This window comes from Cetorhinus maximus, chromosome 9, assembly GCF_964194155.1.
Source record: "Cetorhinus maximus chromosome 9, sCetMax3.hap1.1, whole genome shotgun sequence".
NCBI lineage: Eukaryota > Metazoa > Chordata > Chondrichthyes > Lamniformes > Cetorhinidae > Cetorhinus > Cetorhinus maximus.
The window spans coordinates 90370641-90393378 of NC_135887.1; the positions used below are offsets into that span (position 1 = coordinate 90370641).

The 22738-nt window shown below is 44.4% G+C and overlaps 2 non-coding genes across 2 annotated transcripts; both read left to right on the forward strand.

Moving 5' to 3' along the window:
• The first annotated feature begins 2636 nt into the window (after window positions 1-2636).
• Window positions 2637-2743, forward strand: LOC144685088 (U6 spliceosomal RNA). Its single transcript, XR_013577611.1, has one exon. It is a non-coding gene; the product is annotated as a U6 spliceosomal RNA (small nuclear RNA).
• Window positions 2744-3147: 404 nt separating this feature from the next.
• On the forward strand, window positions 3148-3254 carry LOC144685170 (U6 spliceosomal RNA). The gene has a single exon (XR_013577669.1). It is a non-coding gene; the product is annotated as a U6 spliceosomal RNA (small nuclear RNA).
• The last annotated feature ends 19484 nt before the right edge of the window (window positions 3255-22738 follow it).

The window sequence follows — 22738 nt, forward strand, 5'->3', positions numbered from 1 at the left end:
TTCTCAGTTATTCACAGAACCCTGACATCTTCCAGGTGTCCACAGAAGCTGCAGGGATGACTTCTTGGACAAGGGCTACCTGCAGAGGATGTGGCTGATGACACCCATGTGGCAGCCTCAGACTGCAGCAAGTGAAGATATAACCAGGCTCATGCTGCAACTTGCAACTTGGTGGAGCAAACCATCGGGATGCTGAAGATGAGGTTCCGGCGCCTGGACAGGTCTGGTGGAGCCCTGCAATTTAGTCCACAGAAGGTGTCACACATCATCGTTGCCTGCTGCGCCCTGTACAACCTGGCACTGTGACGGGGAGAGGAGCTGGCTGAGGAGATGCAGGAGCTGAAGGTCTCCTCTGATGAGGAGGACGTCGACGGTGATGAGGGTGAGGAGGTTCTCGAAGGCGATGATGATGGCGATGAGGTCCTTGAACTGACCAGACGAGACAGGCGCACTCAGGAGGACCTCATAGCTGCTAGATTTGTGAAGGATGATGATGACATGCAGTGAGGAGACACCATAAGGTCGTTACATTGCACCTATGAATGTTTGACTCCAGCCTGGCTAATGGCAGTGCACATACTCCCTGTGATAATGCTCCTGTCATGGAGACGCAGTTGAGGCCCGAATAGTCGCTCGATTGCAGGAGAATGATGACAACGTGCAGTAAGAACACTCCATAGATCTTCACATAGCCTCTGAGAATGCCTGACTCCTATCTGGCCAAGGGCAGCTCGCTAGCGCTCTGACATCAGCGTCATATCATAGAGACGCAGCCATGGAACTTTAGAAGCATCTGATCCTTTCTCCGCCTTCAGCAACTGACCCCATCAGGACCACAGCATCACAGGTCATGGATGCTGAAGAGATGGAGACGAGCCCCACCTTAAAGGGGCCCGGAGCACACACACAAAATGATGGAACTTTGTGACGCCTGCCCCCGGCATTCTGGCAGCAATGACAAACACCATTCAGGTGCAGGCATCAGTAATGTGCCAGGGAGTGTGAGCCGGACTATCACTTTGGTCTGAAGGATGCACTGTCATGAAGCTATTAATGTATATAATATTATTGGAAAATGTTTTTCTTTTAAAATAGCGGTTCAGTCTATGGGTGTGTCTTAATTGGATTAAAGCCAGCTAGTCTGGGTGCTCTGATGTGTACTAGTTTTGAGATGTAAGAGAGGTAGAGTGCATTTGCATTTTTTGAATAGAGCAATCAAGAATTGGGGTGACATCTAGCACCTAGCTAGCAGAGACCAGGCAATATGATTATATTACTAATAAAATTGGTACTATGAAAGCGGTTTATTGTTAGAAGAGGTGGAGTTCAAAGAAGCTAGTGATACAATGAAAATTTACATTCAATAAGATGTGCTGGATATAACCGATAGAGGTTTTTGTGTGTGCTGGGGCAGAGGCAATGTAAGATCAAAGCAGGTGTAAGCCTCCAACTGTCTCCACTGGAACCAAAGTGAGGGGAACCTCATTTTGAATTTGTAAGGTGAAAATGTTTTGCCTGGTGTTTTGTTAAGTCTGTGGGTGCTGTTGCCTTAATGGAGATAAGTTTGGGAATGTGTTAAAAGTTATGATGGTAGTAATCTGTAGCCATGTGTATATATTTAACTTATGTAAATTAATAAAATGTTTCATTTAGTATAATATAAAACCTCTCGAGAACTGATGGTCTGATTCCCGAATTTAGAGTTGCATCTCAAACATATCACTTAAAAATATAGGTTATGACAGTTATTTAAAGTTTCCCTCTGGGATTTTTAAATAACTCAGCTTTACCAACTGCTGGGTCATAATATGCACAGAACACAGGGAATAGGCCCTGTACTGAGACACCTACCTTTATCTTGTGCAGAAAGGTTTCACACCTGAGTGCCATGAATACTGCTCATTAGAACAAGGAGCCACAGACAGGGAGGCATTTTGGGAGTTTACTGACAATGGTGAACATTATTTACAAGTGATTAATACCCGTGCCCAGGCTGTGCAACTACTTCTTAACCTTGAGGTGTCAGCTGTGGCTCAGTTCATAGCACCCTCGCCTTTGAATCAGAAGGTTGTGGGTTCATGTCCCACTCCCGGAAACCAAGAACTGTGAATGTACTCGAAAGAGTTACAATCTGTGACTGTTGATAACTCGAAAGAGTTACTTCTTAACCTTGAGGTGTCAGCTGTGGCTCAGTTCATAGCACCCTCGCCTTTGAATCAGAGGGTTGTGAGTTCATGTCCCACTCCCGGAAACCAAGAACTGTGAATGTACTCGAAAGAGTTACATGCGATCTGTTGATAACTCGAAAGAGTTACTTCTTAACCTTGAGGTGTCAGCTGTGGCTCAGTTCATAGCACCCTCGCCTTTGAATCAGAAGGTTGTGGGTTCATGTCCCACTCCCGGAAACCAAGAACTGTGAATGTACTCGAAAGAGTTACAATCTGTGACTGTTGATAACTCGAAAGAGTTACTTCTTAACCTTGAGGTGTCAGCTGTGGCTCAGTTCATAGCACCCTCGCCTTTGAATCAGAGGGTTGTGAGTTCATGTCCCACTCCCGGAAACCAAGAACTGTGAATGTACTCGAAAGAGTTACATGCGATCTGTTGATAACTCGAAAGAGTTACTTCTTAACCTTGTGCTCGCTTCGGCAGCACATATACTAAAATTGGAACAATACAGAGAAGATTAGCATGACCCCTGCGCAAGGATGACACGCAAATTCGTGAAGCGTTCCATTCATCTGGTGCGGAAGGGGGTCGGGAAGGAGGAGGACCTCCTCGTGAACCTGCTCCTGGGCCTGGTCAAGTTGGCCATTAACAGGTCCAGGCAGCGGGCGATCGAGGGGGGAGTCCCGCCCGATTGTTTGTCCCTCTTCCGCGGCTACGTTCGCGGCCGGGTGTCCCTGGAGAGGGAGCACGCGGTGTCTGCCGGCACTCTCGAGGCCTTTCGTGCCCGGTGGGCGCCGCGGGGACTGGGGTGGTTTGTTGACCCCTTTAATCACATTTTGGTTTAATGTTTATAAGTTTCCTTTAAAGTTTTTTCCTTGATTTTACAGCTGACCTGACTTAGGGGCTGTGCTTGATTTATCCCTTATTTTGTTAATTTAGTTTAATTGGTTGACTCTAAAAGAGTTACTTCTTAATCTTGTGCTCGCTTCGGCAGCACATATACTAAAATTGGAACGATACAGAGAAGATTAGCATGGCCCCTGCGCAAGGATGACGCGCAAATTCGTGAAGCGTTTAATATTTTCCCAGAGGGCTGGTCTGTCGAGCGCCTTCCTGTCTTTTACCAGGACCTGATCAAAGTCTGGAACATGGTCGCCTTGCGACGCAGCTCTCCCTATCGTCAGAGAGCCGCTGCTCAGGAATCCGCCCCTCCGTCCTTTTCAGTGGCTGGTGGAGAGGACAGCTGTGGCTGCCGGGGTGACCAGGATCGGGGACGTGCTGGGTGGCAGAGGACTGGGCTGGATGCTCCCGCAGGAGTTGGCGCGTTGCGCGTCTGTCTTTGCAGCTCCAGCAACTGTGACATGACCGAGTCCAGAGGCTCATCATCTGACTCGGACTCAGCAAATTTATGGTTTCCGGCAGTCATCTGAGTGCTGGACATCTGGGACGTTCCTGCCACCACCTGCTGTGGATCAGAAGGTGCGATGTGCTCACCGGATTGTGGTCACGAAGCTACTCTAAAGCTAGGTCCCACCGAAATGTGTCTCTGCACTGGTGGAGGGTGTGGCTGAGCGCTGTGACTGGCCTTCAGGGAGGGTACCTTCAGATTCCTTTTCAGAGGTTTCTTCGGGGCTTGATTGGAAGCCCTGGGTCATGGACGATGTAGTTGTTTGGCCGATGTGCCTGCAAAAGCAAGGATAGATAATTAGTGCATAGCAGTGGCCTGTGAAAGAGAACACATCACTCACAGCATGGTTGCCTGCTGGATGTTGCACTACTGGATCCTCACTTGATAGACCACCGCCAATCTCACCATCAGAACAGGAAATGTCCAGATCCTCGCTGGCCAGCTGGATGGCTCTGTTTTCAAAGTCCATGAGGACCTTGATTTCAGTCTTTTTGCCTATCAGGGTCATGTCTTCTTTGCAGGAACCGTGGGCTGGAAGCACTGAGAGGTGATTGCACTTTAAATATGGCGCCAGGTGTGATGAAGCGGCAAAATGATTGCGTGGTGGGGGAATGAGAGCTTGCCCACCATTGAAATGGCGTGTTTCCAGGAACGCACAATTAATACGTCGGATTTGTGACAATACGTATGAAAAGCCACCATTGCGGCTGGCAGTTAAAACGTAATTTTACCTGCCCACTACCACACGTGGTGCAAATTTTGGATGATTCCGCCCCAGGTCTTGAGCACAAAACTCAAGACTGACACTCCAGTGCAGTAGGGGGAATGCTGCACTGTTGTAGGTACCATCTTTCAGATGTGATAAAACCAAGACTCTGCCTGCCCTCTCAGGTGGACATAAAAGACCCCATGGCATTATTTCGAAGAAAAGCTGGAGAGTTACCCCCAGTGCCTTGGTCAATATTTTCCCACAAATAACGTCACAAAAATACAATCTGGGCATTACCACATTACTGTTTGTGGGAGCTTGCTATGTGCAAATTGGCTGCTGTATTCCCTCTATTACAACAGTGACTACACCTCAAAAGTAATTCATTAACTGTAATGCTTTGAGATATCTGGTGGCCATGAAAAGCACTGTATAAATGCAAGTCTTTTTTTTAAATGAAATCACATTTCACACACAGCACCAAGGAGGAACACAATGATAGAAATTCTAGGTACCATGACTTTTGATTAAAATTGTAGCTACGCTAAAGGTGTGTGTGCAGACTAGTAAAATTAAATGACTTTGACTCTGACTTGGTGGACTGAGTTGTTTGTAGGAGTTGAAGTGTATATGGAGAGAATTCTGTCATTGATGGCATATTGGTGGTGGGAATGTGAGGGGAAGATTTACACAGGAATGTTTGTGCAGTGACCAAACACAGACAGGCATGGAGAGGCAGGCACAGACAGACAGGCAATTGGTTTATTGAAAAATCATCATGGTGGCAAGTGCTGAATTGTGATGATACATATGAAACAAGGAATTATAATTCATAACATAGTTATAGACAATCATTAAAACGGTAATAAAATATAAAAGAATAAAAAATTGCATAACTATGAATATTTCAATATACAAATAATTACATTTCATTGCAAATTGCACCTATCCTTAATTTACAGAATAAAAAGAAAAGGTCTACTGCACTCTGCATTTTGTAATAAAGTCCATAGATCATATGTTGTCAAGTTGAGTTCATTAAATTCTCAATCATTTATATACTATTTATGAGTTTTAAAAAGTAGGGAATTGGGCTGTTTTGTAGACTAGTTCTATTTCCAGTTTGTGGAATGGTATCTTTTTGCCTTAGTTCAGCTGCACAGTTACTTTTGTGTGGTTGTGGCAAGAGATGGTGGGAGGTGGGATTCAAGAGATTTCTAGTAAAGTCCAAACAGCTTTATCTGCCTTTCAGCAAAGGGACACAAATTCAGTTGTTTGGCTGTGTCAGAGTAGCTTTGGTACATGTTACCTAGGATTAGTTCCAGTGCTCATTTCTGAATGTCTTTTAGGTTGTTCACATGATCTTTGGTAAATCCAGCATTTCAGACCAGCATCGTGTATACAACAATTTTAAATACAGTGAATAGGTCAGTTCTATGTACATTGTGATACTTGACAAGATGTAGCATGTGAAGTTTTCCATTTGCTCCCTTAAGCATTTTGCACACTTGATTATCCCATTTGATGTCACTTTGAAAGTAATTCTGAATAGTTTAATGCATGTTTGTTGTGCAATCTCAGCATTGTCTAAGTTGATGAGCGGGGGGGGTAGGGGGTTCATGAGGATTGTGCATGAAACATGGTTCTTTTGGGGTTCAGTCTCATATGATTCGCTCAAAAGATGGTCTAATCTATTAGTGTGGCAAGACTATGGTCAGAATCTTTTTGAGACATTGAGAGTCTTTCTTGCCAGCAGCAAGCCCATGGCACTCGGTGATGTTCAGACCCACAGCCTTTGCTGAAGTACTATGCGATGCTGGTCTTGGTGTTGTTGGCTTGGAATGGTCATATGTGGTCTCAGAGTGGGAGATTATGGAGCCTGCTGTTGGCATTGAAAGGCCTCCACATCCACATGAGAAGTGCCTCACAATTAGAGACTCCCAAGCCGCCCTGGCACACAATCACTATTCTGAAGTTCTGAAGAAGAGTCATACAGACTCGAAACGTTAACTCTGTCCTTCTCTCCACAGATGCTGTCAGACTTGCTGAGTTTTTCCAGCACTTTTTTGTTTTTGTTACACAATCACTATTAGTCCTCAGTTGAAACAGAAGGCCATCTGGATTCTCCTGATTCCCTTTTAATTCCTCATCTGATTTGTTATGACCCAGCAGTTTGTAAAGCTGAGTTATTTAAAAATCCCAGAGGGAAACTTTAAACAACTGTCATAACATATATTTAAATGTTATGTTTGAGATGTGACTCTAAATTCATGAATCAGACTACTAGTTCTTGAGACGTTTTATATTAAACTAAATGAAACATTTTATTAATTTACACATGTTAACTATATACACATGGCTACAAATTACTGCCATCATAACTTTTAACAACTTCCCAAACTAATCTCCATTAAGACAACAGCACCCATAGACTTAACCAGATACCAGGTCAGAAGTGCTGAGTGGATGATCCACCACAGATGCCTGTCTTCAGCCAATTCGATTCACTCCACATGATATCAAGGAACGGCTGAAGGTGCTGGTACAGCAGAGGCCATTGGCCCTAACAATATCCCAGCTGTAATGCTGCAGATTTTCACCTTGCGAATTCAAAATGAGGTTCTTTTCACTTTGGTTCCTGTGGAGACTGTTGGAGGCTTACAGCTGCTTTGCTCTTACATTGCCTCTGCTCCCACATACAAAACTGCTAGCGGTTATGACTCCATCCAGTAGAGAGTTTTCCCCTTAATTCCCATTGACTCCAGTTTTGCTAGGGCTCCTTGATGCCACACTCAGTCAAATGTTGCTGTGATGTCAAGGGCAGTCACTCTCACCTCATCTCTTGAGTTCAGCTCTTTTGTCCAAGTTTGCACCAAAGTCTGCAGCTGAATGGCCCTGGTGGAACCCAAGGTGAGCAGCTATGAGCAGTTTATTGCTGAGTAAGTGCTACTTGATAGCACCGTTGAAGAAGCCCGTTATAATTTTGAACAAAGAACAAAGAAAAGTACAGCACAGGAACAGGTCCTTCGGCCCTCCAAGCCTGCGCCGATCATATTGCCCATCAACTAAAACATTTTGCGGGGTCCGTATCCCTCTATTCCCATCCTATTCATGTATTTGTCAAGCTGCCTCTTAAACACCACTATCGTACCTGCTTCCACCACCTCCTCTGGCAGCGAATTCCAGACACTCACTACCCTCTGCTTAAAAACCTTGCCCTGCACATCACCTTTATAGTTTTCTCCTCTCACCTTAAATCTATGTCCCCTAGTAATTGACTCTTCCACCCTGGGAAAAAGCTTCTGACTATCTACTCTGTCCATGCCACTCATAATTTTGTAAACTTCTATCAAGTCGCCCCTCAATCTCCGTCGCTCTAGTGAGAACAATCCGAGTTTCTCCAAATTCTCCTCATAGCTAATAACCTCCAGACCAGGCAGCATCCTGGCAAACCTCCTCTGCACACCCTCCAATGCCTCCATATCCTTCTGGTAATGTGGTGACCAGAATTGCACGCAATATTCCAAGTGTGGCCTAACCAAGGTTCTATACAGCTGCAGCATGACTTCCCAGCTTTTATACTCAATACCCCTGCCAATGAAGGCAAGCATGCCATATGCCTTCCTGACTACCTTATCCACTTGCGTTGCCACTTTCAGTGACCTGTGGACCTGTACACCCAGATCCCTCTGCCCGTCGATGCACTTAAGGGTTCTGCCATTTACTGTATAATTCCTCCCTGTATTAGATCTTCCAAAATGCATTACCTCGCATTTGTCCGGATTAAACTCCATCTGCCATTTCTCCACCCAAGTCTCCAACCGATCTATGTCCCGTTGTATCCTTTGACAATCCTCTTCACTATCTGCAACTCCTCCAACCTTAGTGTCATCTGCAAACTTACTAATTAGCCCAGTTACATTTTCCTCCAAATCATTTATGTATACCACAAACAGCAAAGGTCCCAGCACTGATCCCTGCGGAACTCCACTAGTCACAGCTCTCCATTCAGAAAAGCACCCTTCCACTGCTACCCTCTGTCTTCTATGACCAAGTCAATTCTGTATCCATCCTGCCAGCTCACCTCTGATCCCGTGCGACTTGACTTTCTGTACCAGTCTGCCATGAGGGACCTTGTCAAAGGCCTTACTGAAATCCATGTATCCACTGCCCTTCCATCGTCGATCATCTTTGTCACTTCCTCGAAAAACTCAATCAAGTTAGTGAGACACGACCTCCCCTTCACAAAACCATGCTGCCTCTCACTGATACGCCCATTTGCTTCCAAATAGTAGTAAATCCTGTCACGAAGAATCTTTTCCAATAATTTCCCTACCACTGACGTAAGGCTCACCGGCCTGTAATTTCCTGGATTATCCCTGCTACCTTTCTTAAACAATGGAACAACATTGGCCATTCTCCAGTCCTCTGGGACCTTACCCGTAGCCAGTGAGGATACAAAGATTTCTGTCAAGGCCCCAGCAATCTCCTCCCTTGCCTCCCTCAGTACTCTGGGGTAGATCCCATCTGGCCCTGGGGACTTATCCACTTTAATATTCTTCAAGGTGCCTAACACCTCCTCTTTTTTGATCTCAACATGATCAAGGTTATCTACACCCTCTTCCCTAGACAAATCGACCGCTAAGTCCTTCTCTTTGGTGAATACTGATTCATTCAGTATCTCTCCCATTTCTTCTGGCTCCACACACAGATTCCCACCTCTGTCCCTGAGTGGGCCCACTTTTTCCCTGGCTACCCTCTTGCCCTTTACATACGTATAAAAGGCCTTGGGATTTTCCTTAATCCTGGGTGCCAGTGACTTTTCATGACCCCTTTTAGCCCTCATGACTCCTTGCTTAAGTTTCTTCCTAGTTTCTTTGTATTCTCCATGGGCTTCATCTGTTCCCAGCCTTCTAGCCCTTACGAATGCTTCCCTTTTCTTTTTGACTAATCTCACAATATCCTTCGTTATCCAAGGTTCCTGAAACTTGCCATGCTTATCCTTCATCCTAGCAGAAACATGCCGGTCCTGAATTCTTATCAACTGACGTTTGAAAGCCCCCCACATGTCAGTTGTTGATTTGCCCTCAAACATCCGCCACCAGTCTAGATTCCTCAGTTCCTGCCTAATATTGTTATAATTAGCCATCCCCCAATTAAGCACCTTAAACCGAGGACTCCTGTTTTCCTTATCCACCAGTACCTTCAAACTTACTGAATTATGGTCACTTTTCCCGAAATGCTTTCCTACTGAAACTTCGACCACCTGGCCGGGTTCATTCCCTAATACCAAGTCCAGTATTGCCCCTTCCCGAGTTGGACTATCTACATATTATCTCAGGGAGCCCTCCTGGATGCACCTTACAAATTCTGCACCATCCAAACCCCTAGCATTAAGTGATTCCCAGTCAATATAAGGAAAGTTAAAATTACCCACCACAACAACCCTACTGCTCTTACATCCTTCCAAAATCTGCCTACATAACTGTTCCTCAATCTCCCGCTGGCAATTGGGAGGCCTATAGTAAACCCCCAACATTGTGACTGCACCCTTCCTATTCCAGAGCTCTGTTCATATTGCCTCGCTGCATGAGCCCAACAAGGTGTCCTCCTGTCGTACAGCTGTGATATTCCCCTTAACCAGCAGTGCAACTTCCCCACCTCTTCTACATCCCTCTCTATCCTGCCTGAAACATCTAAATCCTGGAACGTTTATCTGCCAATCCTGTCCATCCTTCAACCAAGACTCTGTAATAGCAATAACATAATAGTCCCAAGTACTAATCCAAGCTCTAAGCTCATCTGCTTTACCTGTTATACTTCTCTCATTGAAACAAATGCATTTCAGACCCCCAGTCCCACTGTGTTCAGTAATTTCTCCCTGCCTGCCCCTCCTCTTAGTCCTACTGGCCATATTCACTGGTTCCCACTCCTTTATTTCACCTGCTGACCAATGCTCTGGTTCCCACCCCCCTGCCATACTAGTTTAAAACCTCCCGAGTGACACTAGCAAACCTCACAGCCAGGATATTGGTGCCCCTCCAGTTTAGATACAACCTGTCCTTCTTGTACAGGTCCCACCTGCCCCAGAAGAGATCCCAATGATCTAGATATCGGAAACCCTCCCTCCTACACCATCTGTTCAGCCACGTGTTCAGCTGCACTATCTTCCTATTTCTAGCCTCACTGGCACATGGCACGGGGAGTAATCCTGAGATTACAACCCTAGAGTTCCTGTTTTTTAACCTTCTGCTTAACTCCCTGAACTCCCGCTGCAGGACCTCATCACTCTTCCTGCCTATCTCGTTAGTACCAATGTGTACCACGGCCTCTGGCTGTTCTCCCTCCCCCTTCAGAATGTCCCATACCCGATCAGAGACATCCTGGACCCTGGCACCAGGGAGGCAACATACCATCCTGGTGTCTCTTTCACGACCACAGAAGCGCCTATCTGAGCCCCTGACTATAGAGTCCCCTATGACAATTGCTTTGCTGATGATGATTGAGGGTAGGCTGATGGGCGGTAATTGGCTGGATTAGATTTGTCCTGTTTTCTGTATTCTTGGGTAGATGCCAGTATTGTAGTTATACTGCAACAGCTTGGCTAGTGGCATGGCTAGTTCTGCTGCCCAAATCGGCAACATTACAGCTGTGATATTGTTAGGGCTAATGGCCTCTGCTGTACCAGCACCTTCAGCCATTCCTTGATATCATGTGGAGTGAATCAAATTGGCTGAAGACAGACATCTGTGGTGGATCATCCACTCAGCACTTCTGGCTGAAGGTAGTTGCAAATTATTCAGCCTTGCCTTTTGCACTGGCATGGTTGGCTCTCCCATAATTGAGGATGGGGATGTTTGTGAAGCTTCCTCCTCCAGTTTAGTTATCCACTACCATTCATGAATGTATGTGGCAGAACTGCAGAGCTTTGATCTGATCTGTTCGTTGTGGGATTGCTTAGCTCGGTATAGTAATTATAGTTTTATTTAGTGGGTAATGTACCTTTAAGAATAATACTTGTTAAGAAAGATCACATGACCTGTAGCAACCAGGAGGAGAGTAGCAAGTGCCACCTCAGCAGTCAGTGTAGAGATAGAGTTGGAGCTGAAAGCACATGTGTAGTTGCTGCTGAGTATATTGTAAATAAACTTCATGTTTCCACCCAAGAAGTGTCTGCAGATCTACTATATCATTAATCGTCCAACTCGGCCATGCTACAACAAACTGGCGATGAGGATAAAACAGGATTGAACTGAAGAAGTCAAGTTAAAAAGAAACTGGCATTGTATTTCGACTGTAGGTAGCAAGCTCCATTAGAATTGAAGAAGTTATCCCCTCTCAAAATGCCACAATTTTGGAGAATTGATCCTTTTGAACCTGCCACAGACAATTGGTCTCAATAAATAGAACATCTCATGTTCTTTTTTCAAGCAAATGAGATTATGGGGGAAGAGAAGAGATGAGGAATCCTCTTGAGTACTTGTGGGAGCAAAACCTATTGCTTGATTTGAAGTTTGATGGCTCGCGGTGCCCCAGATTCAAAGAATTTTGATGAATTGGTGGACCTTGTGAAGGGCCACTTTCAACCAAAGCCCTTAGTCATGATGCAGAGGTTCAGGGTTAATTTGCAGAATAGAGCCCTGGGTGAGACAATTGCATGTTATGTGGCAAATTTGAAGCAGCTAACGGAACATTGTGAGTTCGGTACAACTCTGAATAACATGCTCAGTATGGTGTGAAAGTGGACTCTATTCAGAAAAGATTAATGCCCAAGGTGAATCTGGATTTCAAGAAGGTGCTAGAGATAGAGCTAGCCATGGAAAGCACAGTAGGAGATTCAAAAGCAACACAGGGTGAGCAAAATGACTCATCCTCCACATCGGATGGGAAATCTCAGCCGAAAAAGGCATATAAAAGCAAGACTCTGCCGAGAAGCGGGAAACAGACCCTGGTAGCTGACGGATAAAGAAAAATAATTTAGCAGCAAAATCAAAGAATAATTTTTATAGAGGTGGAAACAATCAGTCTTTTGGCGATTGGCAGTTTAACAAATATTGAATGCTACTATTGTCATAGCAATGGCCATATGATGAGGCAGAAAGATTCAAGCAGGCTTGTAAACAAAAGAAGCCCAATGAAAGCTACAACGTAGAAGAGCCTGAAATAACAAATTCAGACATTTACTCGTTTAATCTGAAAGTTGGAAAGACAGAACCAATCTTTGTCACGGTGAAAGTAAATGGCAAACTTGTTAAAATGGAAGTGAATACTGGAGTTTCCACTATAGTAATTGGGGAACATACCTTCGAACATTTAAATAATGGTGAACATCAATTAAGTTTAGAAGAAACAGCCGCCAACCTAAAAACATATATGGGTGAAGACATTCAAGAAAAAAGCATAAGCAGAGTAACTATCTATTATGGAAGCTAAACTTGAAGGAGGTAGCAGGTGAAGGGCCAAGTCTTCTGGGACGAAATTGGTTCAAGGAGATTAAGTTAGAATGGGCTGAAATTTTCCAGTTGAGAACAAGTGGGCTACCAGAGCTACTTAGAAAGTTCTCTGCCGTCTTCAAGGACAAACTGGGGAAAATCCAAGATTTATGTGGATCCGGAAGCAACCCCTCGCTTCATGAAGGCAAGACCGGTGCCATATGCCCTGTGAAAAAATGTTGACATTGAACTGAACAGACTAGAGAGACTGAGCGTTTTACAACCTGTTCAGTTCTCAGAATGAGCAGCACCTATAGTCCCATCCTTAAACCTGACTAAAGCGTCCAAATTTGTGGAGACTACAAACTGACAGTTAATAAAGTAGTTAAGCTAGACAGGCACCCCATTCCAAAAATCAAAGACATGTATGTTAAGCTGGCAGAGGGGGACAATGTTCACAAAGCTTGGCATGAGTCATGCTTATCAACAGCTTAAGTTGGATAATGTCTCCTGGGAATTTGTCACAATTAATACCCACAAAGGGTTGTACCAATATACATGACTGTCTTTCGGTGTCTCCTCCGCTTGTGCCATCTTCCAGAGGACAATGGAAAGCTTACTGTAGAGACTGCCCCAAGTTGTAATCTATTTAGACGATGTATTGGTGACAGGATTCACTGAAAAAGAGCATTTGGTAAACTTAGAAGACGTTTTAAAATGTTTCTTGCAAGCTGGAGTGTTTTTAAAAAAACAAAAAGGTCACATTCCAAGTGAGGAAGGTGATCTATTTGGGTCACCGGGTGGTTTAACAGGGCCTCCACCCGGTTGAAAGAGAATGAGAGCCATAAGAGAGGCACCTGCACCAAAGAACGCCTCAGGCACAAATCATTCTTGGGATGATCGACTATTAAGGGCGGTTCTTATCCAATTTGTCTACAATGTTGGCCCCCCTGCATTTTCTACTCAAAAAGAAGCAACATTGGTCTTGGAAGGCGCCTCCGAATGAAGTTTTCATAAAGGTGAAACAGTTGTTGCACTCGTCCAATCTATTAGTGCATCGTGACCAGACATGTGACGCATCTCTGTATGGAATGGGAGCAGTGCTCTCTCGTCGGATGGACGACGGCATGGAATGGCCAATTGGTTACGTATCAAGAATGCTCAGCACAGCGGAAAAGGGATATTTGCAGATAGAAAATGAAGGCCTGTCCAGCATCTTTGATGTCAAGAAATTTCACCAGTCCGTACACGGCCACTATTTTACAATAATTTCAGACCAGAAAACATTGCTAGGATTGTTTAGTGAGAACAAGGCTATACAACCCATAGCCTCAGCAAGAATACAACAATAGGCTTGAATTCTGGCAGCATATGAATACACTTTTGTACATAAACCTGGCAATCAAATCGCAAATGCTGATGCCCTTAGGTGTTTTTCTTACAAGAAAATGATGAGCACATCCCAGTTTCACAGGAATTTGTTTTACTGTTAAATTTTTTAGATTCCTCGCCGATATTTGCTCGACAGATCAGAGATTGGACAAGTCAGGATCAGTCCTATCTCAGGTACGAGAACAAGTGCTACATGGTTGGTCAAAGGAGCATGTATCTCTCGAAATGAAACCACACTTCAACAGAAGACATGACATAACCAGCCAGGATGGTGTCTTATTGTGGGGAGCATGAGTGATAGTTCTCCAAAAGGAAGGGAACTACTTTTAATTGAACTACACAGTGCCCATCCAGGAATTTACTGAATGAAGACCATACTATGCAGCTATCTATGGTGGCCTGGGATTGATGGTGAGATAGAGAGTTTAGTAAAGCACGGTGTGCAATGTCAGCAACTGCAAAATTTGCCAATGACTGCTCCGTTACACCTATGGGAGTGGCCAGGTAGACCCTGGGCATGGTTACACATTGATTGTGTTGGACCTTTCCTGAGAACAATGTTTCTGCTCATTGTCGATGCCCATTCAAAATGGTTAGATGTATATAAGGTGAGGTCACCAATGTCGGCCGCCACAATTGAGAAAATATGTCAGAGTTTTTCCATTCGTGGAGTACCAGAAGAAGAATAATACTTATGAAGGAAGTTAACATGGTCTGTCGTAACCAAAAGGAGAGTAGCTCGGGCTACCTCAGCAGTCAATGTAGAGATAGAGTTGGAGTTGAAAGCACATGTGTAGTTGCTGCTGAGTATATTGTAAATAAACTTAATGTTTCCACCCAAGAAGTGTCTGCTGATCAACTCTATCATTAATGGAACAACTCGGCCACCCTACAACACTTGGTCAGTAGCAATGAGTTGTGTGATTAATACGAGGCCAACACTGTGCGCAATTAAAAACTTGAGTAAAGCATAATCTTACATGTTCAGTTGCTGAAAGTAGTTTTAAAACAGCCCTCATTTTGGGCCATTTTTGGTTTCTTTGCGCGATTGCTTTTTTCTTTGAATTGGATGAATTTGTTCCTCTTTGTTTGGCTTCAGTTTTACTATTGATGTTCTCTCTGCCTCTAGGACACCAGCTTCGAGCTTCATCTACGCAAAATATACAGAAGAAAATATCTAATATCAAACTTTGTTGCAGGTGCCAGTGTATAGAGCAGTGGCTACACAGTTATACTTGTGGCCATAAATTCCCGCAACACTGGCCCTTGTGCTCCATCACAGGACACAAACCATGCTGGTCCTGCATGATCCCTATGCAAATGAGGGGACAATGTCAAACCAAGAAAAATCACTTGCTTTTCCCAGCATGCATGTGATCACAGCATCAATATGATATAATACTATGGATACAAAATATACTACCATTGCCAGTGTCAACATAGTGGAATTTATCCTGTTCCCATTCTTAGCAGAACTGAGCACAAAGTTGGACACAAACTAGCAGTTGCAATCAGAGAGAATTAAAGGCTCGATGGTGTGGGGAATGGTAAAAACAACACATATGAAGTTAGGCATAAAGAAGGTAGCAGGCACATGAAAATACCATCTCTTCCATGTTCCCTTCTAGGTCACATATCACACATATCACATGTATCACCTGGTTTTTGCACTGAATTTGCTGACCGGTGCTTAAAATGCATAATGGTGCATTCAAAGAAACAAAAAAATACAGTGCCAGTTCCAGAGAGCAGACATAAAACAAATATATTTTTTAAATCACTTAAGATATATGATTTTGCGCCCTGGTGTGCCTAAAGTTTTAAGTGTAAGTTTGCAGTCTGTTCAGAACTGGTGGAATATTCTGTATTTTTGCATGAGAGGTGGAGCTATAATAGTGATCAGCAGAGGGTTTTGACGGCAAATTCATTGAATTGGTGTATAAAACAGAGGAAACTCAGGCTTAACATGAAAACCTGATTGAATCACATGAATAAATCTCCTTGATGTTTTGCGCTGAGAGTCAGAATTTCACTATACATAAGCTATTGTATAACAAATGTCTTAATGAAATTTTATGCCATGGTCTCAGGACAGCTTGATCACCAATTATCACCGTGATACAGCCAACCTCCCCCTCTTAAAGGCAGTCTGCCCTGTTGGAAGGGGAGCTGTGGTCAATGGAAGGGAGCTACTGCTGGCTGCCTATGGCTGAATGTAGGAGCTTCAAAATTGAGCACCAGGAAGGAAGGAGGCTCATTATTGCAATGTTGGAGGTTGAAAGGAAGAGTGATGTCATGTTTCTGAACAGAGCCAGGAGACCCTCAAAGATCTACCTCAAAAAGTAATGGGAGCAGATTGCCTAGGAGGTCAATGCCCAGAGTCTGCCTTCCAGGAGTGCCAGAAGAAGTGTAATGACCTCACGTGGGTGGTCACGGTCAGTGAATACATCTTCACACAAGATTTCCTACCCAGTGCTCCATGAATCTCTCATGCTGCTCAATACCACACTCCCATCACTTACCCATCAGGAGCCCCTGGGACTCAGGGATCATACCTAATATCTAAATACTCTTCCTTACTCTCACAGCATTCCAATGGCACACAACTTTCACATATCTGCAGCAATTCAACTGTGGCAGGCATGTCATCGAAACACAGTGACCCACAAGCACTAATATTCTTCCCTCTCTCTTGCAGACAAGGTGGTACACAATAGAAAGGAGCAGAGTGGAACTGATGGGTAACAAAGATGCTGCATCTTCTGAGTCATTATGAAGGAGGCATTCTCCACATCATGGGGCTGGCTGCAGTAGAACCCATGGCATCTGGCATCATTGAGGATGATGATATATTAGTGCCGTATGTCCCTTTTCAACTCCCATATCACCCTCATCCTGCTCCCTGGCATGATGAGCAAGCTGCAGATGATTTGACCATAGACCTCTTACTTTTCAATCCATTCTGCCCCTACCCCCAAACCTTCCCACGGTTTAAAACAGGGAGAGGAGAGCGGGGATTTTCACCATTTAAAACAGCGAGAGGGAGAGCCAGGAGTTTCACAGTTTAAAACAGGGAGAGGAGAGCTGGGAGCACATGCACAGCGGACCTGCATGAGAAGGGCAGCATCAGCAGGAGATAAAAAATGGAGGCAGAGACCCCCTTTAACCTGTTTCTACCTGTCAGAGCTGAAGTGTGGTGTCACATGAAAACAGGTAGGTGGCTGGTGGGTATCTCTTCCATGTCTCCTTTGATTGGTTAAGTGGTTTAAATCAGGAGACATTACTTACAGCTGAAGAATACAGTTAAGAAATTCACTTTTAATATATTTAACATCCAAATTAATTAATTAAATAGAATAGAGATGGCTGGGCAGGTGATGTGTTGCAGCTAAGGTTTGTGGGTCTGGTGCACGCCAGTGCGAACCAGGCTGACCACATCTGCAGCAAGTGTTGGCTGCCCGAGGAACTTCGGCTCAGAGTTGATGAGCTAGAGCCCGAGTTGCGGACAATGCGGCACATCAGGGAGGGGGAGAGTTACCTGGACACTGTGTTTCACGAGGCCGTCACACCCATTAGATTACATCAAATTTGGTTTGTGGTCAGGGACAGGAGGGTGTGACTGCAGGTGAGGCAGGTATGGGGATCCAGAATTTAGCTTTGGAGGAGCCTCAGCCATTGCTGTTGTCCGATAGGTTTGAGGTTCTTGTTCCCAGTGTGGACAAGGGCACAGACTGCAGGGAGGATGAGCAAACTGGCCACAGCACCATGATACAGAGCGCCATTCAAGTGGGGTGAGAAAAGAGAAACGTAGTAGTAATAGGGGATAGCTTAGTTAGGGGAATAGATACTGTTCTCTGCAGCAAAGACAGAGAGTCCCGAAGGCTGAGTTACCTACCTGATTCCAAGGTTAAGGACATCTCTTCTGGGCTGGAGAAGAACTTGGAGTGGGAGAAGAAGGATTCAGTTGTCATGGTCCACGTAGGCACTAACGACATAGGACTAGGAAAGAGGTTCTGCTGAAGGACTACGAGCAGCTGGAGGCTAAATTAAAAAGCAGAACTACAAAGGTAATAATTTCCGAATTACTACCTGAGCCACATGCAAATTGGCGTAGGGTAAGGGGGTGGGGTAGCTTTGTTCATAAAGGAAGGTATCAGTGCAGTGGTGAGTAGTGAGAAAGGTGCCATAGATCGTGATGTGGAATCAGTTTGGGTAGAAATAAGGAATAGCAAGAGGAAGAAGTTAAGGGTGGGAGTCGTCTATCGGCCCCAGAAGAGTTGCCTCAGTGTAGGACAAAGTATAAATCGGGAAATAATGGAGGTGTGTAAGAAGGATGTTACAAATGTCATGGGTGATTTTAATCTGCATATTGACTGGACAAATCAGATTGGCAGGGGTAACATGGAAGACAAATTTGTAGAGTGCATCAGGGATTGTTTCTTAAAGCAATACGTTGCAGAACTTATCCGGGAACAGGCGATTTTAGATCTAGTAATGTGTAATGAGGTAGGATTAATAAGAAATCTTGTAGTTAAGGATCCTCTAGGGGATAGCGATCACAACATGGTAGAATTTCAAATTCAGCTTGAGGGCAAGCAACTTGGTTCTCAAACCAGTATCCTCAACTTAAGTAAGGACAGTTACAGAGGTAAGAAGAAAGAGTTGTCTAAAGCGAGCTGGGAAAATAGACTAAGGGGAAGGTCAGTGGATGAGCTGTGGCAGACATTTAAGCAGATATTTCATAATGCTCAGCAAAAATTTACCCCGGTCATAAAGAAGGACAAATGAGAAGAATGAAGCACCCATAGTTAACAAAGGTTGTCAAGGAGAGAGTCCAAACAAAAACTAAAGCATACAAAGCGGTGAAAACTAGTGGTAGGCCAGAGGATTGGGAATTTCTTAGGAGCCAGCAGCGGATGACTAAAAAGCTAATAAAGAGGGAGAAAATTGATTATGAAAGTAAATTGGCAAGAAATATAAAAACAAACAGCAAGAGCTTCTACGCTATAAAAAAGAGAGTAGCTAAAGTGAGCGTGGGACCTTTGGAGGATGCAACTGGAGAATTGATAACAGAGAACAGGGAAATGGCACATAATTTAAACCAATGTTTTGCATTGGTCTTCACGGTGGACGACACTATAAACATTCCAAAGATATCAGATAAGGAAGGAGCTAATGGGAGGAAAGATCTTGTAACAGTCTCTATCACGAGGAAAAAGTATTTGACAAGCTAATGGGACTAAAGGCAGACAAGTTGCCAGGACCTGATGGCCTGCATCCAAGTGTTTTAAAAAAAGTGACTGTAGAGATAGTGTAAGCATTGGTTGAAATATACCACAACTCACTGGATTCTGGGAGGGTCCCAGAGGATTGGAAAACTGCTAATGTGACACCCCTGTTCAAGAAGGGAGAGAGACAAAAAGCAGGAAACAATAGGCCAGGCAGCCTAACATCTGTCGTTGGGAAAATGCTAGAGTCCATTATTAAGGAAGAAATAGCAGGACATTTAGAAAAGCTTAAAGCAATCAAACAGAGTCAACATGGTTTTGTGAAAGGGAAATTGACAAATTTGCTAGAGTTCTTTGAGGATATAAGAAGCAGAGTTGATAAAGGGGAACCGGTAGATGTAGTGTATTTGGATTTCCAGAAGGCATTTGATAAGGTGCCACATAAAAGGTTATTGCACAAGATAGGAGCTCACGGTATTAGGGGTAATGTGTTAGCATGGATTGAGGATCAGTTAACAAACAGAAGACAGAGAGTCAGGATTAATGGGTCTTTTTCAGGTTGGAAAGTTGTAACTAGTGGAGTGCCACAAGGATTTGTCCTAGGACCTGAATTATTTACTATCTATATTAATGACTTGGAGGAGGGCAGAGTGTAATGTATCCAAATTTGCTGACGATTCAAAAATAGGTGGGAGGGCATGTTGTGATGAGGATATAAGGAATCTGCAAGGGGATATAGACAGGTTGAATGAGTGGGCAAACATTTGGCAGATGGAGTTTAATGTATGAAAGTGTGAGGTCATGCACTTTGGTAGGAAAAACCAAAAGGCAGAGTATTAGTTAAATGGAGACAGACTCCAAAAAAGTGCAGCACAGAGGGATCTAGGTGTTCTTGTGCATGAAACACAAAAAGTTAGCATGCAGGTGCAGCAAGTAATTAAGAAGGCAAATGGAATTTTGGCCTGTATTGTTAGGGGTTTGGAGTTTATAAATAGGGAAGTCTTGTTACAACTGTACAGGATGTTGCTGAGGCCATACTTGGAGTACTGTGTACAGTTTTGGTCCCCGTATTTAAGAAAGAATATACTGGCATTGGAGGCAGTTCAAAAGAGATACACTAGGCTGATTCCTGGGATGAAGAGGTTGACTTATTAAGAACGGCTAAACAGGTTAGGCCTTTATTCATTAGAGTTTGGATAAATGAGGGGTGATCTTATTGAAACGTATGAGATTCTGAGGGGTATTGACAGGGTAGATGTTGAGAAGATGTTTCCATTAGTTGGGGAATCTCAAACTAGGTCACATAGTTACAGAATAAGGGGACACTCATTTAAAACTGAGATACGAAGGAATTTCTTCTCTCAGAGGGTAGTGAATATCTGGAATTTTCTACCGTAGCGAGTTGTGAAGGCTAGATCACTGAAAGTATTTAAAGAAGAGGTAAATAGATTTTTGCAATATCAGGGATTTGAGGGTTATGAGCATCTGGCATGAAAGAGCTATTGAGGCCTGGGGCAGATCAGCCATGATCTTATTGAATGGCAAGGCAGACTTGAGGGGCCGAATGGCCTACTTCTCCTATTTCTTATGTTCCCCTTTTTGACTTCCTGCTTTTAGACATACAAGAACTGCCACCTTCCACAATAGCCTCAGAAGGAAGGGAAAGAACAACAGCACAGCACTAATGAAGAACCCCCATCACTTGATCTGACCCTTGCAGATATTGGCACTGCAAGTACCTTAGAGGCTGGTATAGGGTTGGAATCTGCATGTGGCGAGTTAGTAGGCATGATTGGGCTGCAGCTGGGCCATCCGGAAAGGATAGTTCCTGCTCACTCGAGAGAGCCCGCAGATAGTTTCTGTTACTGAGGCCTCCGACGACGCCCTCTATGGGGTGGTACATGATGATGAGGGTGGGTACTGAGATGATGAGTTCATTGGCTGTCCTGCCAGGCAGTATCCTGTCACTGCCAGTGAGCTTGGAGGAGTCCTTCTCCAACTTGGTAGAGGATATTGTGCAGAGCTTACCCTCTCCTTAGCCTCTGCTCCATTTGCCTGTCGTGTTGCAGACCCAGAGGCACTGCAACTGCAGCCCCCATACCTGTTGCAGCGCGTGTGTGGACAGGTGACTAAATCCTCTAGCCTTCCTGTGAATATGCAGCAGCACTTCCTGCCAAATCCAGGAAATCACCAAAACACCTCCAAAAAATACTCCACGTTATTTCCAGAGACTTTGCAATAGCAGAAGTTATTCTAAATTATCTTACTTGCAAGTTGGCTGACTGACCATTTAAATAGCATTGGTCTTGCGCCCCTTTTGCAGTGTCAAGTGAATATATTGAATGGGCCTGCGTGGTCCAAGTTTGTAAATACTGCATCATATTGCAAGGGGAAAGATGTAGAAGAACAAATTTGCAAGGAAATTACAGAGTGGTGCAAGAATTATAGTTATAATGGGGGACTTTAGTTATCTGAACAGTGATTGGGATGGCAATAGTACAAAGGGCAGAGAGATGCAAGAGTTCCAAGAGTATGTTCAGGAAAATTTTTTACAGCAGTATGTTTCCAGTCCAGTGAGAAAAAAGGCACTGCTAGACCTGGTTCTTGGGAATGAAGTAGGCCAAGTGGATTGAGTGTCAGTAAGAGAACATTTAGGACAGTGACCATTGTATCATACTGTTTAAGTTGGCCATGGAAAAGGACAGGGAACAATCCAGAGTAAGAATCATTAACTGGGGGAAAGCCAACTTCAAAAGGGTAAAAATGGATCTGACCTAGATAACTTGGGATCATAGGGTGGAATCTCCTGGTTGTGCCAACAGCGAGAAGCTTGCCGGGTGGGGGAACTTAATTTGGCATGAGGCCTAAAGTCAGTTTCCGGATAGCGGGATAACATTTTGCAATTATGTCCTCAGGACACTAATGACGGGCTGAGTTTCCCAATGAACAACGTTGGCAAGCCCCTTTGCATGCAGTAGCAAATCATGCATGCTCATTAAAAGGCCAGCTTGTTAGAATTAAGATCCCCCTCCAAATTAAGCTCCCTGCTAGCAAGAAATTAGAATGTTCACATTTACGACTGCATATAAGTGGCCTGCTCCTGGCAAGGTCGACTTCCTCCACAACTTTGGAGTGACTAGCTGCTCCTTTGGCCTTCTTGGGCAACACTCACAAATGTCAGTCTTTTGACCGAAGTCGGTACTGGTAGACAAGGCTGCACTGGGAAGGCTGGACATGGGAGACAAGACCAGTGGGGAAGGGTGGAGCAGAGGCTAGACATCGGAGGCAGGCTAAGGGTGGGAGGCTGTTTGGGGAAGGAAGATAGACGGGGTGGGGTGGAGTGGGATGCGGTAGGGTGGCAGGTCCAGGGCGATAGTAGGATAGCTGAAGTTTTCATGGG